The 17,609-nt window shown below is 39.2% G+C and overlaps 1 long non-coding RNA gene across 4 annotated transcripts in view; it reads left to right on the top strand.

Annotated features, from left to right (window-relative positions):
* The first annotated feature begins 5,976 nt into the window (after positions 1-5,976).
* Positions 5,977-17,609, top strand: part of LOC149160938 (uncharacterized) — a 53,447-nt gene continuing 41,814 nt past the window's right edge. For 3 of the 4 annotated variants that reach the window (XR_016261818.1, XR_016261817.1, XR_016261819.1), the window contains exon 1: positions 5,977-6,285. This is a non-coding gene — a long non-coding RNA (uncharacterized LOC149160938). Of the gene's footprint in view, positions 6,286-6,434; positions 6,970-17,609 lie in introns of those variants that run through there. The other variant, XR_016261816.1, reaches the window with a different exon arrangement.

Raw genomic sequence — 17,609 nt, 5'->3', positions numbered from 1 at the left:
TGCGCGTATGAACCGTGGACCAGAGGCAAGCAGGCGGAACATTCTTGAAAATGATTGAACTACCTATTTGGACTGCAAATTTTCGTTGAAAAGTCGGTCTATTGACAGAAACGGCAGTTCTGCTAAATGTGGGAAGCCCGTATAAAATATCCATGAATACACGACGCAGCTCACTTGCAGAACCCTGCGGTTATGCCCGCTCTTTTCCCGATGCCACGTAGCGTGAGATTGCAGAACTCTGCGGTTATGCCCACTCTGTTCCCGACGCCACGTGTCAGCGTGAGAAACAAAGGGACGACGAAAGTCCCTTTCAAAGGAAGGCCTATCGGCCTAAATAGGTAACAACTAAACAAACTGTACAAATGTTCTTTCAGAATGTATGGGTTCGCTTTGGGCTACCCAATTCTCTTATATCCAATTGAGATTCTCGATTTATTGGGAAGTTTTGGTCAAGTTTGTGGGAAATCATGGGCACAAAATTGGAAAAGAGCACAACATTTTATCCACAAACAGACGGTTAGACACAAGTAGTGAACAAGTCAGTAGTGCATCTACTACGTGGATATTGTGGTAAGCATCATAAACTTTGGGATGAACATTTTAATTATATCCAGCATGGCTATAATTGTGTCAAGCATTCATTAACTTATACATCTCCATTAAAAGCTTGTTTTGGATATTTGCCAAAGTCTCCTTTGGACTTTATATTTGGCAAGGATATTGCAGTGGATGGACATAGTGATGTGGATAAAGCCAAGTGATTCATTGAACAAATCCAATTGGTGCATCAAACAGTACAAGGATAGTTGGAAAAGAGTCGGGCCAAGTACAAGTTAGGAATGATAAGCATCGAGTTGATCATGATTTTCAAGTGGGAGATAGAGTATGGTTGTATATCAGCAAGGAAAGACTGCAAGGTGAAGGTAAAAAGCTAAAACCAATCAGGTATGGTCCTTTCAAGATTGTGGAAAAGATTGGTAATAATGCTTTCTGATTAGATTTTCCACCTTACATGCAAATTTATTCTGTTGTGAATGTGGAAAACTTGAGGTTGTATGAGCCTCCTATGATCATTGATCAAGAAGAGAATGTTCAGATTCCATCTATAAAATATTTTTCTCCCAAATACTTAGATGAACTGCAAGAAGATACCATTCATGATAGGAGAATAAGAACATCACGTAGAGGCAATGTGGATAATATTCATGTGGGGCTCAAAGGTATCACTCCAACTAAAGCATGGTGGATAGAGATCGGGAAAGTGAGGGAGTTGTACCCTCACTTACTTGCTAGGTAAAAACTAACTTTTAGTGGTCCAAAAGCTTTCAGTGGGGAGGAGTGATCCATGGGATATAGAAAATGCTAAAAAATAAAGTGCTAAAATTCTCTTGAAACTAGCGCTAATTCGTAGAACTCGTCGCGCTGATTCCAATGACGCTTTAATCGCTTCAATCCGACACTGTATGAGCAAGTTATGGCATTATGAAGTTTTAGGCAAATAGTAAAAAAGTCAACTTGTAGGGTTCACTGTGCAGGCCAGTGATGTTGGCGTGTCAATCCATACGCTGAAATGGTAGTCGATGGTTGGTGGTATGAATGGGAAGATGTGCCAATTGCAAAAGGGCACATGGTCTAGATGTCGACAGTACAATATTGAGGTGGCCCAATCATAGGCTGCCACGTGGGCTAATTAGAGGGCACCACATGGCCCTATGAAAGGTCTCCAATTGGCCTCGATTTTTGTGCCAAAATTTGTTGGTTGAATCGACCTCTGCAAGATTTCAAACCAATGACCTCCCATCCACAAAACCAATGTTCGACCAACTGGTCTATGTTATGGCTTATTGAATGATGAGCGAATGTTTTAATTTATTGTCATAATAATTGAAGGTTGGCATTAAAATGCTCGATCGGTTTGACGCTTGGTTACGTGGCACATACGTGACCAACGATAGGTGTTACATGCAGAGGCAACAAAAAAAGTAACAAGCTTGGTTGTATGGGGCTCCACGTGACTGGAGCCATCAGAATAGGTGCGAAGTTATGGTTCAACACCAACGCGAATAGGTGTTACGCCAAGGGTTATATGGCGACCGCATGACTAGAGGCAGGGCCGACGGTTGGTGTTAATTGACAACGGTCAATCGCCAAATATGACTAGTGCACAGACTGCTCAATGGTTATAATTTATTATTTATTTAAGATAAATAAAAAACAAAACAACCATCAACACATTTAGCTATTCGAACCGATGACCGGCGCCATAACAACGCCTACACCTAGCCAGTCGGGCTATGAGCCCATATTGTTGAATCTTTTTCGAAACATAACCTTTTTGTAGAGCAGTTTGATAATTCTATGTTGGAAGAGGGGTATTTTGCTCATTTTTAAGCCTTTTTGAGCTTCGAGAGAGGGTAGATGGGGTTTTTGAGCATTTTGAACAACATGGAAGTGTTAGTTTTTCAATTCGAAGCTGGTAAATTGATGTATTAAGCACTTGAGTATTTTTAATAAAGTTATCACCGCTGGAAGTTGGACTCGGAGACATAGCCCAAGATGGGTGAACTCTGTTATGAAGTTGTGTCTTGTCTATGCTGTGCTTTTATCCTCTTTGTTCTGTAAGTTTCTGCAATTTTACTTACGTTTATGTATTTTTGCAATTACGATGTATTGCACAAAGAGACATAAAATAGCTTTAAAATTGTTCAATAATACCTTCACTTTTTCTTTTTGGATCAAATTTGGCATCAAAGCATGGTTGTATGAAGGTTTGACAAGATTTGCATGAATCTAAAAAGAAAGGAGCTAAAACCCGTACTTCGCCTAAAAAGGAAGGGGGGCAAAGATCCAATGCTATACCTTCTAAAGCTTGCACCTATTGTTTCTTGAGAACATGAGTAGATTCTTACAAATTGCTGGCATAAGATGATGCAAGAACAAAACATTTCTAAGATTTGAGAGAAATCGACCCACTGTTAGACCCACGGGAGGCAAGAGAGTTTTAGACACCAGATTTTGGGGCTTTCTTGTTTCGATATTTCCTACTTCTAGTTAAAGGAGGGGAAGAATGCATATTATTTTTTAGCACATCTAAACAGGAAGGAGAAGAAGAGGGAGGTTTGATTTCCTCCTCATCCTCCTTTCCAACTTCTTCTTCTTTCTTTTCTATAAGAAGGATTTTGTTAGTATCCTCGGATGAAGATTTTTCCTCAATAAATGAATTAATATCCTTTGGAGACACTTGATTTAGGAATGTTTGATCAAATTGAGCCTCATCACCCATAAATTCTGCCACTCGATATTTCAAAACTTCATATCTACTACCGAAGGAAGGATGTTGATGAGATTCAGGCATGTTGGCATGTCGCCTCTCAGTCAATTGCTTCTTGGGTTTCCTTGTAACTAGTTTAAATTCTCCTTGCTCATCATTACTATGAGAAAATGATAAAGGATTAGAAGAAAGTTGAGAAGTTGGAGCCTTGGGACAACTTTTTACAAAATGCCATACTCACAATAATAATTACATTTAAAGGAACTTGTTCATAATCTAGGGTATGAAGATGGGATCAATTGTCCAAGTTAAGCTGAATAACTTGAGGAAGGCCCTTTAAAAATTCCATTTCAACATAAATTATGGAACAAGAGAAGCTATTCTCCTTATCCATGTCACTAGAAATAAATCGATCCAATTTATATCCTATACCCTTGAAAATACATTCACCTTAGAAAAGAAGGGGAATATATGACAATCTGATCCACACTGGTGTAGAAGAAATTTCCATCATGGGGTTGAAATCTAGAGACTAGTGGGTGAGAAACATTCCTCTAGTGTCCATGAAAAAATGTATAGATTTGTAGATCTGATGTTTATCCTCCTTGTTTTAAAAAATAAAAGAATAATAATTGCTTCCATGATAGAAAATACCTGTGAGCTCATGATTTACCCAATTAACAAATACCCATTCCAAAATACAATTGTTCTTAGGGAAAAGGCCAATGAACCCTCTTTCTTTCAATATAATCACATTCTTCTTCACAGAGGAGAAAATTCCCAAATCACGAGAGGGAATTGATTTCGCCTTTTGAACAAATCTACTTCTGAGATGCATTGAAAAAACAATGATCTCAACCACTCAAGAACTAGAGAAACACCACTAGATCATAGTCTGGCAACAGGAAAGACCCCAATGAGTTGGGAACACATGGAACAAGAAAATAATTGCCAAGTTGATAGCAAACCGAGCTAGCTTAAAATCAAGACAAACATTGATTCAATGGCAAAAAACTCCAAAGCTATCATGAAGACTGAAAAAATCCACACTTACCCACAAATGAAACTCCAATGTACAACAAAAATGATCAACACAAAGGGGAGGAAAAACAACTGCTAGAAAACCCTAGAGTCTCACTATCAGGTCTTCAATTCCATTACTTCCCTAAGATAGTTGACACACTTATTTATAAGAGGAAAAATATGCTTAAATTTTATGTGAATCTAATTAAACTCTCTTTGTTAAGTGGTTCACTTTATATATATATATTCTTTTTGCTTGTAAGTTAGACATCTTTGTATTACAAAAAAAAGTACGAAGATTACATGTTTTGAGGGATTTGGCTAGGCAGATACAAGATTGCACTAGAAGCAAAAGAGGTTGGTTATCACAAAATTGTGGCAGGTGGGACCACCTGCTCTTGTGAAGAAAACTAGGTGACCACCTGAATAGTTTAGATCATCAAAAAAATAGTAAAGGGCAGAAGCCTCAAAATGACTTGAGTCGCAATGGAAGCCTAAGCAATGTTAAGTGCTACTTGTTGGGGTTATCCTTCCCATACTTGAGCTCAGGAGGATCTTCCCATTGCACTAGCATTGGTCTATAGTAGTCATCATCATCAAGTGGTGGGTGCCCAACTAGTGGATGGTGCATTACTGGCAAAGAGTGCCCATCTAATGGTTGGTGCATTGTAGGTGGAGGATGGGTGATGCTGCTTGGGAAATTGGTATGAGCTTCCTTACTACGAGATGTTCCAGGATTCACAAGATTGTTCTCCATGGTATTGCACTGCTGCCGAGGCCTAGATGAGGATTGGCCCTCAATGCAACACATATGCTGCCTATAGGGTCTAATATCTTGCAAGGTAGAATCCACACAACTTTGTGAAAAGGAGTTGTTTGCAGATGAAGAAGTATGTTGGAGTTGAAGCCCTAGAGCACTAGCGATGGTTCACAACACAACTTGGGCACGAAAAATGTGAAAGTCTAGGTCCCAAGCATGTCCCTCCAACACCATAGTAGCATCTTCTTGGTCTATGATGTGGTGACCCAACAAATTGTAAGAGGGACTATGCTTTATCACTGATGATGCCCATCTCTTGGGCCTCTAGGTTTGTAACTAGGCACTGATAATGACGGGGGATGCTATCATCAAATTGTTCAGTGGCCTAGCTGTGCCAAGTAGGGAGAGGCAACTTGCCTTTGCCTTTGCTTCCTCGATGAGGTCTGACACACTCGCTCACCATAACAAATGCGAAGGGATGCTATAACCAATGTTTCTACCTTTTATTGCCCATGCTTCTAACATTCTTAACATTCTCTACAGGCAAACCATTACTAGCATCAAGTGGACATGTGTACCAGAACCTGATAAGCCATAAATGTTGAGTTGAGAGGAATTTGCCACCATCACGATCTCTTGGATTATGGAAAAACAAGGGACAGGCATGAGGCAATGTTGTTCCCTCAAAACAAATGCTTTGAACACATTAATCATGAGGGCAATTAATGCATCTCTCTACCATCTAGACACCCTAATTCGAGGTTTAATAAATAAAATTTTAACCAACATATAAAAATCTTAAAAATAATTAATCCATATTTTTTTTTATTAAATATTTATTTTCACTAATATATGATCTTAAATACAAAATAATAAATAAAATATGAAAGAATTAGAACGAACATTATGTGTATTTAAGCATTATCTCGTATTCGCATTGATCCCCATCGTCGCTGAGATTGAATGAAAACTCGGTAGGTATGGCAATTCCTCTCTCGGCTTTGATGAAATCTTGGTAATTGGCTGGTTTTACAGAGTTCTAGCCTACGCCACCATGACTTATAGAATCCGTCATTGATGGCGCCTGCGCAAAGGCTCTCGGGAATGCCAAGGCAGGTTTTGAGTTTATACAGAGGATTCTTGCGAGCAGCCGGATCCAAAGATTTCCTCGAGCGATGCAGAGTAGAGCAATTTGTATCGGCAGAGTTCAGAAAAATTGCAAAGTCCGCAGGTAAAAGAGATTTCACCTACATCGAGTATTTGCTCTGTAGAGGCAACAAGCATTTTGAGCTCTTGAAGACCGCCACTGTAGATTTATCGGTTGTTGAGGTCAGATGATTTTTGTTTTATATTTTCTCGGTGATTGCATTTGATTTGCAGTAAACTGCAGCTGGTCTAGGGTTTTCAGGGTTTTGGATTTGGGGTTCCTCAGAGAGAAAGTTGTATTGGTATGGCGGGTTCCGAGGGGCAGATCAAGGTTCTCGTTAAAATCCGATTCTGCATGACGTATTTAACCCTAACCCTAACCTCTGGTCTTTATGTATGCCTATATATCCGAAGCCCTAATCTTAGGCCATGATGGTTGTCAATAACCCTAAACCGCAATTTTAGGCCATGATGGTTGTCAATAACCCCAAACCGTAATTTTAGGCCGTGATGTATATCAAATTTCGTTCATTTTAATCAAGATTGAATGTGAAACTCATTGGCCCTAAACATACCGGAAGTTAATAAAATTGCCCTAGGGGCGATTTGAATTTTTATTATTGTCTGAAGTGGGCATTGCCCTGGACATCTTTGAAGGCTCGTTTATCCTTTTAAATATGCAGAGGATAACTACAAAGCTATAACATATTTATGCTATAACATATTTATTTATTTATTCAGCAGGGTTCTTTTATTTTGTTCCTATGAATTCTTTTTGTAATTGGTCATCCTGTTTGGCTTTTGTTGAAAATTGAAACTTTAGGTGTACAAAAGCACAAATATTTTTATATCTGAGGGAGTGCCCTTGTTTTCAAGGGGTTCGCAAAACGTCATTTGTCGATGTAAATTTGATATTGTTAATCAGCGATAAAGGAAATTGAAAATGATAATGTTCTTGAATTTATCCCTCTGATAATCATGCACAACATTGACTCCATAATATTTTATTTCGGTGGCTAGAACTTGTGGAATATATCTTTCTACTTTATTTTTATTAACTCAATGAGAATGCTGATCCGCGACTGTTGCATTATCTACTCTTCATATATTTAGCATTCAAATACCAAGCTTGCTATCTTCAGAAGAGGCATTTAGTTCAAGGAAACCCAATTGATTTATGAGCTCAGTTTCTTCAACAGAGCTTAACCATATGCCATATTTTTCCTTCTAATCCATAAACAAAATAATCATCAAGCTTATAGTGGTCAATTCAAGCACTTATAGTGGTCAATTCAAGCACTTTTAGTGCTTAGACCTTGCGGGTATAGATGTTGCCACTTTCGTGCTGCCAATAGAGCTAACTACTGCATCAGTGACCTTGATGGCTTACAGATGTTGTGCATGTCTTAGGTGAATTTGGCATAATAGATAACCATCTGTTGCGACACCTAAGCCAAAGGTAGGCCACTTTCTTATTGCGAAAACAATTCAATTCGTGGAGTTACCTCCTGGCCTGACATGGTATCAAAGCCAACTCCCAAATTAGCTTTTTTTGCTGTAACTCTTGCCATTGTCCTCATTTTTCCTGCCACTCTCTGTCAGATCTGAGTCTGCCACCCCTCTGCTACTCAAACATGTCAACATTCCTCACGGAAAATCATCGAACTTGTAGCTTGGCCGCACCACTTGCCAACCCTTACTCGCGAGTTAAGTACGCATATCCCAATCGAGATCCTTGGCATAACTCTGTCGTCGAACCCCTAGCTCTACTCTGCACATTGGCCACTATTTCCAAAGTTGAGCCCTTTTCAATTTGGCGTTTCCTTGCTCTCTATTGTGATAACTTCTGCATGTGGTTGAGCCATTTTCTGAGCAAGCCATTAGAGCACCAACGCTCCTCTCTTGTGGCTTGCTCTCATTGTGGCATTGAGCCATTGTTTGAGCCAATTCAAGGCATCGAACCCGCAACTATAGGCCGTTTTTCATAAGCTTTGTGACACTCTCATTCCTTGTGGCCAAGCTCTTCATACCAATTGCTTAGTTATCAATTAAGCCCTTCTCAACAATGCAACTTGACTTACAGGTTGGCTCTTGGTCAATGAAGTGAAAGCCAATTGGCTCGCCTTTCTCTAAGTTGACTTGCGGGTACATCTTTAGCAACAATATTTCATTTCTACAGGATCATGTAGAGGAAGATCATGCATCAGGTGCAACTACTGGAATCGTTTTGATTCTAAGAAAAATTCCAAAAAAATGTGAGGAAGTGTGTAAATATTACCGAGACCTGGCGCAATGGAAACATGCTATCTCCTCCTTGAAGACCGATATGTTTTTAAAATTCGTTGAAGCTTTTGGTTGGCACATATATGAAGTGCGTGAGTGTATATGCTTTGGTTTTTCAAGAGCGTGAAGTTTGAATGGAGTATGTTGGTATTATGTATGTAGTATATGAATGGTGAGTGGTGTATATATGAGTCTTTTTTTAAAGAAACCATGGTGTATAATAGATAAGAAGCATATATATTTTCAAGGCCGTGGGCATGAATAGTTGGTATGTCACATGAGAGTAGGTTGAAATATGTTGAGTTCCTTGGTATGAAAGTATGATACTATGTATAGTATGCCATATAAATTATAATATGATGGAGATATATTATTGTATTTTTGAATACATCAACCTTTTGTTGCAACTATTCAAATTATTTCGAGGTCAATTCAAATCATATGATGCATTCACTCATATCCATTGTGGGAGTTTTTCTCACTAGCAAGGAGAACTATCCTGAGTGGCCCCAAAAGATAAAACACTCCCTCATTTTTAATGAGTTGTGGAAAGGGGTTTGTGAAGGTGTAGGAGACAATGCACCTGAAAAGCCCACTTCACACAAGGAGCTTGCCATTTGGGAAAACAAGAACAACAAGGCCTATGCCTTTATTACAACATTAATAATGAAGAGGTGAGTCACCATATTTCTCCATTTTCAAATGCCTTTGAAGCCTTAAAGAAGTTGAATAAATTGTATGACTCACTCTTTGGAACTTGAAGTTGTTCATTTGATGATTAAGTTGTTCAGTCTTGAGTTGAAAAATGATGACCCTCTTGCACATCAAAATTAAGATCCATTATGCATGACATAAAAGCCACTGGTGTTGAAATAGATATTCCTCTCATAGCTTATGTCAAGGCACTATATCCCACCTATTCACATTATCTTGAGTCATTGCAAGCAAGCGACAACCTTAAGGAAATTAACTTTGAATCCCTTGAGAAGAAGTTTGTTGAGAGAGAGAAGGATTTTGGGAGGAAGACAACTCCTCATTCTACTGAAGAAGCTGTATGCCTTGCACAAAAGGAGAAGAATCACGCACAAGATTTCTCTAGAGGAAGAGGTGGTCGAAAAGGAAGAGGAAGGAGGAATTTTAAAGGCAGGGTGGGCAGATAGTTCCAAGGAGAAAAATTTGATCTTCATTGCATATGATGCAATAGAGATGGACATGATGCATCCACATGTAAGTTGCCTTGGGACAGAATTGAGCAAGAAATAAATGAAGGAAAAGGTAAAACACTTGACAAAGGGAAAGGTAAAGTACCTGAATTCGCTCATGTTGTTGTGGCACATTGCAACATTGGAGTAATTGAAGACTTGTATAATGTTTCACGTGCTTCATGGAAAGATGATTGGTTGCTTGATTCAGGATCAACTTGCCACATGACTTTTAAGAGTGATTTCTTTGAAGAATTCACTGACAATGTTGATGGAGCAATATACTTTGCATACAAGTCAAAGCTCAAGCCATTAGGGCTTGGTACCATCAGGCTTAAGTTGCCTGGTCTTCTAGACTTTCTTTTACATGATGTTCTATACCTCCCGGAGTTGAGGAGAAACTTGTTGTCTTTGGTCCACATCCACTAGCAAGGACACTCCATTCATATATTTGATGGCAAGGTTTAGGTCAAAAAACATCAAATCACTCACTTGTCATGACGTGGATAGAAGAAGAAAGACTTCTGACGCTGCAAGGAACCTCTGCCTGTGCACAAAACTTCTCATATAATTCTCACTATGATGAAGGTACATTTCCATCAAGTCTTTTATGGCATGCTAGATTTGGATACTTGAACTATGACAACCTTCGTTTGTTGAAGAAAAATGGTGTTACTGGTTTGCCTACAATTCTTAGGAAACTTAAGCAATGTGATGCTCGTACTTTAGGAAAGCACAACACACAGTGTTTTCATGATTCTCATTCTAGAGCAAATAGAAAACTTGAAGTCATTCATTCCGATTTATGTGGCCCAATGCCTGTTCCTTTTGCAAATAGTAATAAATTTATGATGACATTTATTGATGACTACACCAAAATGTGTTGGGTTTATTTATTGAAGAACAAATCTGAAGCTTTGGAAACATTCAAGAACTTTCATGCATGGATTGAAAATGATGCACAATCCAATATTGGCTCTATTCGCACTGATAATGGAAAATAATGCACTTCAAATGAAATTGAAAACTATCTTCGCCAGAATGGGAACAAACATCAAACAACCATGCCTTATAATCCCCAACAAAACGGAGTAGCTGAAAGAATGAACAAGACAATATTAAATATGGTACATTCCATGATGTTTTTCAAGAATGCTAAAACTGATGTTTTGGGCTTATGCAGTTCTACGTGCTGTGTATATAAGGAAATGTTGTATGTCCCATTCTTTCGGTGAGGCATATCAGGGTTTTTGGTTGCACCTGTTATGCCTTGATAGTAGATACCTAAAGAACAGAGAAATAAACTTGGTGCAAGGAATCACAAGTGTATCTTCTTGGGGTACTCAGATACTTCCAAAGCATACTGTCTCTATGATGAAGTTAATAAGAATTTTATAATATCTAGAGATGTGATTTTTCTTGAATCTTCCAAGACTGACAATTTTGTTGAGCGACAACTTGATTACTTGGATAGATTTGGACATGCAAAGACTTTTCAAGAATTTGATAATGAGATTCCATATCTTGAAGTTGAGTTGTTTGATAGTACTTCATTGGACACGCCATTAATTCAAGCCCTGGCTGTGTAATGCAAAGTGGATCCTCGAATCTGATCTCTTCAAGCTAGAAATGGTTCGTCTCCCTCTGGTTCTTCTAATGTTGCCTCTGCCTGTTCGAAAATCCGAAAGGCAGAAAGATTTTCTTTATCTTGATAATGACTTGTGATATTCTTATGTTCTTATCAACTTTTCTTATATTCTTCTTTTATGTTAGTTCATCAAGCAATTATCAAAACCATAGCACGAAGATCAAAGACCCCAGATGTAGGTGGACAGCCAGGGAAAAACCCCTATCTAGGGGAAAACCCAGTCAACAACTCTTCCTTCACTAGATTCACGAGATAATCCAAGACTCTTGACCTAGACTTAGACTTCCTCCAATCACCAAGTCAACCCTTTCCTTCTTTTGCAGATGATGACCCTTCAACTACAACTTCGACTTCAATCTTGCAACAACAAAACTTTGATCTAGTAGCAACAACAGATCTTCGACCTAGAGGTAGTAGCAAAAATTCGACCTTGATGCAACCGTAACTTTGACCTTGATGAAGCAGTAACTTCAACCTTGATGCAACAACGACTTCGACCTTGATGTAGCAACAACTTCGATCTTGATGCAGTAGCTACTTTGAACTCTTTTGCAGCAGAACTTCGACCACAGTAGTAGCCTAGTACCTTCGTATGGGAGAGAGAGATAACCCAAAATTTCAGCCTTGTCCTTCTCTTGCAATTCTTCTTCTCTTGGAACTTTGCACTTTTTCTACTCCTCCTTGTGTATTGAACTTGTGTGATTGATACTCCAAATGAATCGAGTTGGACTTCTAATATATAGCCTTTTTTGTGGCTTGAATTTCCCTAATGTAGGTTGACTTGATCAGGTAAGGGTCGACTTGGTGTGGAGTTGACAACTGACTTGTTTGACTCAATAAAAATTTCTTTTTACATGATTCAAAAGCCCAAGAAGGGTCTCATAAAATGGACAATGACTCTAATGACTCAATATAAAACCTAGATGTCCTCAATGGGAACTTTGACCTAAAAACATGATGACCCAAGCATGAAACCCATGCTTTAATAAGTCACAATAATAATAATAAAAACTCTTTTTCTTTCTTTTGATAAATTCATTCATTATGACTCAAATACAATTATGAAGACTGAACCTAGTTACATTCTTCAACACTCCCTCTTAACTAGGGAGGTATTCATACACACATATACAAGTACATGGAAGATCTCAAAACACTTGAACCATGAAGAGTTTAGGCACTCTCGGTGCCACAGACTAGATTCCTGACTAGGGCAACCTATCCATGTGGGACTAAGATGGACTAAATCTTTTAGCCAGTCTAGATACCATCAGACTTACTTTCTAACCATCAACCTAGGGAAATAGGTGTGTAATGCAAGGTCAAAGCTCTATGACCAACGCCACCCTCCCTACTTCGGGAACTAGACATAAACACACAGGCGGACCAGATGTCCTCCTAGGCATTACACAATGCCTCAACTCTCTCGATTATTCAAATCGATTACAAATCTCTCCCGATCAAACAGATCGGTAACCTCAAGCATGCTTCAAAAGCTTTGAGAGATTTACTTGTACAAACACAACCCCGTTCAGTAACAACTTTTCAAATACACATAAGTAAACACAAACCTTCGGGGTCTTTAAACATCTTGATGTTGTTTCACAATTCATCACAGTAGGACTTAGAGGCTTCTCCGAAGTTTTCTCAATCATACAACTCCCTTTCCTACTTAACATACAACAACATATTCTACAACCGGATCCTGCTTTTCTTCTTTCAACAACAACTCAATATACATTCTCCAATTTCTTCTTCAAGGTATCCATCATGACTATAATATGCCCTCCCTCTCAACCTTGGGAGTTATACCCTTTCTTTTGTCCAGGCTCCCTCTCAACTTATGGAGATCAACTACTTTCTATGACATCGGAGAATCTTTCATGGCGTCATCCTTCTTATTAGAGTCATCTTGATCATCATCATTCATATAACTTCATCATGCTTATCAATCAAATTAAATTTACTTACGAATATCTTCAACATCTTGAAGATTATGTACCTGCACAACTTAGACAGCAAATATGACCAAATACATATATAGAAGCATGAAGTTAACTATATTAGAATCATACATTAGACTTTAGACATCGAATAATCAACAAGACACTATACTTCTATACTTCAACTTCTTGCTCGGGTTTTGGTTACAAACCCTAGATCGCATCAGTAACTCAATCAAGATATTAGTCTCATTATATCTAAGGTCTCAATATTACTTTCAAAGATATGGCAGATTCTTCTAAGACATATTGCAAACCCTAGAAGCAAATCAAACAAGTGCATTCTAAACTAACAATTTTAGAATGCAAACCCTAGATTCCATAGTAAGCCTTGGATATCAATAATCAAAACCAATCACATCACAATCTAAGGTTTAAAGTTTAAACAATATGGCCAACCTTTTTGTAAACCCTAGATTTTATCATCACAGTCATATCCTAGAATATCAAACTTCTACTAGGGTTTAGTTACAAACCCTAGAACAATGAGCATCAACAGTTAGGTTAGGACATATCTGTAGGATTTCATAATCATGCACAAGCATATCACAACAACATATATTAGGCAAACCAAAGGCACAAATATCAATACATTAAAGTTAGACATACAACAATTTTGATCCGGCTAGGGTTTCAATCAGACGGACAAACATACATCTAGGGTTTCAATCCTAGGATCTTATTATAGATATCATAAGGGTTTTGGTCATAAACCCTAATTTACCAAAAACCTTAAAGGTTTATGATTTCAATACACAAAGATTACCATCCAACCCTAAAGGACTAGGGTTTCCATAATAATTCCAAAACTCTAAACATGACATAATCAAAACCCCAAACATCAAAAGAATAGAATTTTCTAGATTTCATCAATAACCCTATGCAGACTAGGGTTTTCACATTAGCATCGACATACCCTTAGGTTAGGGTTTTGTAGAGAACTTCTTAGGGTTCCACAAAATAATGAATGATTTTAATGAGGGTAGATTTATCTAATGATTAATTGCCCTATCAAGAATCATTATGATTTGAAGGAGCTAGACACAATGATGTGTTTTTTCAATGGAAAAAAGCTTAATTTTATTAGTGAAAACAAAATTACATGTTGCATTTGCTGAGAATACATTGCATCATCAAGTCTATGACTGATGATAATCATAAACAAACAAAAATCAAACTTAATATACATTGAGGAGAAAAGTTAGGTTTTTATCCCTTTCTTTTTCTCTACCTTCGCCATTCCCTAAGAGATGGCGCCAAAGAGACAAATGCAAGTTGATTTCCAGCTTTAGGTCTTGCATTGTCCTTGTCTGAATCTGAATTGTCTGATGAATGTATACGCTTGCATCCATTGCTTCTGGTATGTTTGCTGGTTGTACCAGATCGTTCTGTGATTCAGTAGGGCCTTGTGTGGATATCACCCGTGTTTCTGGTACCTATGTTTTCTGATTGTTTCCCATGTGTGTGGGTTCCTCCCCAGCTTCGTCCTCCTCCTCTTCTGGCTCAGGTGGGGGGAATTGCCAGCCTTTGGTCTGTTTCCCATTCTTCTTCTTTCTTTTGGTGTCTTTCTTGGCTTTCGGGCACATATTTTGAAGATGCCCTGTTTGCCTGCAGTTTCTACATCTAAAAGCTGTGTTCTCATAATCTAAAAGCTATGTCCAATTCCGTTGTTTGTGGATGAGTTGTATGCGATCCGGTAAGCCTTTGCTGAGATCTACTTCCACACATATACGTGCGTATGTGTAGATCCTTTCCTCCAATCTTTGGGTATCTGTCTTTATATATTTCCCAATGATGTTTCCAATACCTGCTAGAACACGTTCGTCCCAGAAATGGAGAGGGAGGTTGTGCAGCCGGACCCAAACCGACATACTAGAAACAACCATGGTGTTTGCATCAAATTTAGGGAACCAAGGTGTGATGAAAAAACCTGTCGATCCCCAGAACCATGGGCCATCCTGTAGGATGATGTCTCTTGCTTCCGATGATGGGAACTTTACAATAAAGAAACCTTTGGAGCAAAGGTGTATTTCACAATGTAATGACCAGTTGGTCAAAACCCAATGATATAGCTCAACTGGTTTTGGCCAGAAACAGTTGAAACGACATATAATGGCTTGTGATTCAAATGTAGCACAATGCTCATCTATTTCTGGGCTGTCTATAGTTAGTTCTGGAGTGAAGTTCAGTTGCTCCACTATGTACGGGTTAGGGGTAGCACCTACAAGTTTTGTTGGTTTAGAAGCTATGCTTTTTCCCCCTTTAAGGATGTTTTTGAAGGAGAGACCTCCATTATTATGCCTCTGTTTTGTTTTTGTGCTCTTCGAAGTATTATTTCCATAACCTCCTCCTGCATTATTAATTTTACTGGAGGCTGCAACACCCCCTCGTAGTCTCAGAGTTAGGATTATGGAGGATGCTGATAGTATATGGTAATCCTGCCATGAATGGTTATCCTGTAATGTTCTGCCCCCAAATATTAGATTCTACATATGAGTACGGTATCTGACATTATGCGAGATGATGTGTTTCAGCTGAATCACACTGTTTGTATTATTTACCCAGATTAGTAAAGAAATGCCAACCAGAGTTTTTAAAAATATTTGGAAGCAAAGAGGATTTACCAGGTTCCGGAAGACAAGGTCTCTTTTGTTTTCGAGGGGCTACACTGATACAAATATCCCATTTCGCACAGTACTCTGTGTGGCGTGGTAGATGGCGTAGGTCGAGACATGGGCCACCTCATCCGAGCCACATCGCAACTCTTGTGCCGGTACAGACTCAGGAGTGAAGTTCAGTTGCTCCACTATGTACGGGTTAGGGGTAGCACCTACAGGTTTTGTTGGTTCAGAAGCTGTGCTTTTTCCCCTTGAAGGATGTTCTTGAAGGAGAGACCTCCATTATTATGCTTCTGTTTTGTTTCTATGCTCTTCGAAGTATTATTTCCATAACCTCCTCCTGCATTATTAATTTTACTGGAGGTTGCAGCACCCCCTCTTAGTCTCGAATTTAGTATTATGGAGGATGCTGATAATATATGATAATCCTGCAATGAATGGTTATCCTGTAATGTTCTGCCCCCAAATATAAGATTCTGCATGAGCAGGGTATCCGACATTATGCGAGATGATGTGTTTCAGCTGAATCACGCTTTTAGTCTCAGATTTAGTATTATGGAGGATGCTGATAGTATATGATAATCCTGCAATGAATGGTTATCTTGTAATGTTCTGCCCCCAAATATAAGATTCTGCATGAGCAGGGTATCCAACATTATGCGAGATGAATGTGTTTCAGCTGAATCACATTGTCTGTATTATTTACCTAGATTAGTAAAGAAATGCCAGCCGGGGTTTTTAAAAATATTTGAAAGCGAAGAGGATTTACCAGGTTTCGAAAGACAAGGTCCCTTTTGTTTTCGAGGGGTTGCACTGATACAGATATCCCATTTCGCACAGTACTCTGTTTGGCGTGGTAGATGGCGCAGGTCGAGACATGGGCCACCCCATCCGAGCCACATCGCAACTCTTGTGCCGGTACAGACTCAGGAGATAGGTTGATGGAGTATAGATCCAGTCGCAGAGTGCCTTTTTCCTGTATTCCTTCAAATCCAATAAAAACTGAGCCCAGAGTACCTAGTACAGATGTTTTCCCATCTAAATCTGTGTCATAGGGCTGGTTTAGTCGTGTAAGATATCTCGCCTCCTCCTTATTGCCTAATAATCTGTCTGTCTTCATCTCTGTGTGGCTCGAAGGTTGTCCTCTCGAGTATTCAGTGCCAGGAGCATTACAAAGACCGTGTAAGGGTTCCGAGGCACAGAGGGCCTCCGAGACCCAGTCCTCTGGTGAAATTGTTGCTGCCCCCTTCCATAGAGACAGTAAATACAACCGCACTAGATTTATCCATGCTGCCCTATTCAATTGATCCACATGGGAAAAGCCATCTCCGGTGGTCTTAAGGAGTAAGAGGAAACACATACGACAGACCGGGTTCGACCTTGTTGCCCCTTGGCTGTAGTCCGCCACATGGAAAATGGCTCCATTTCTTGTACATTCCAGTTCCCCTGCGAACCAATGTCCGGGTTGTTCACGCCGGTTTGGTGTTTCAGTATGTTCCCACCTAAATGCCAGAGTCCTCCAGTGACCATGTTTCTCAGATCCTTGGGTGCCATTCAAGCCATCTGAGAGGCAGTTCTTGGCGGTCGATCCAAACCCCGCTTGTCCACACAGAGAAACCCTAGCTCCGTTTACCTCCATTTTTTCTCCAATTATT

Source organism: Pinus tabuliformis, chromosome 5_2 (assembly GCF_031772625.1).
Source record: "Pinus tabuliformis cultivar Carrire ecotype Pingquan chromosome 5_2, CPIR1, whole genome shotgun sequence".
NCBI classification, from domain to species: domain Eukaryota; kingdom Viridiplantae; phylum Streptophyta; class Pinopsida; order Pinales; family Pinaceae; genus Pinus; species Pinus tabuliformis.
Note: the sequence above shows the minus strand (reverse complement) of the source record. Positions and strands in the feature narration are given on the sequence as shown.